Source organism: Halyomorpha halys, unplaced genomic scaffold (genome assembly GCF_000696795.3).
Source record: "Halyomorpha halys isolate HHAL.00 unplaced genomic scaffold, Hhal_1.1 Scaffold1361.1, whole genome shotgun sequence".
Lineage (NCBI taxonomy): Eukaryota > Metazoa > Arthropoda > Insecta > Hemiptera > Pentatomidae > Halyomorpha > Halyomorpha halys.
The window spans coordinates 121,336-121,870 of NW_027111888.1; positions in this window are offsets into that span (position 1 = coordinate 121,336).

Sequence of the window (535 nt, forward strand, 5' to 3'; positions counted from 1 at the left end):
AAATAACTGACTTTTGTCTGGGCTCTTGAACTAACTCTATGTTTCACTGACTAATTAACTAATGACTTACTCCACAGTGTTAAGTACATTTACAGCAACTTTACAAACGATACAATGAAAGGAAAATTAAACTAAAGTATTATTATTAAAGTATTTTTGATAATTCCTTATTTGCAATTTCGATGACATACTTCATAGTGGTGCTAAGTACATTTACATTGGCTTTATGAACAATAAAATCAAAGTTTCTCTGTTTTAGGAAAATTACAACTTTCCAGTAAACTGTTTGATTTAAAATATTCAGGTATAATTTCTAAATTTGTTCAGCCAAAAAAGTTTATTTTTCTTAAAGAAAGAACCTTTCATTGTCCCGTTTGTAAAGTTAGAGGAAACGTACTAAGCACCACCATGACGTAAACCATCCAAATTACAAATTAAGAATAATCAAAAATACTACGAAAAAACAGTTGGCAAACGCTGCAAGAGGAAACAGAAGATAAGGGGTTATAGTACAAGAGCCGGAGAGAAAAAAAGG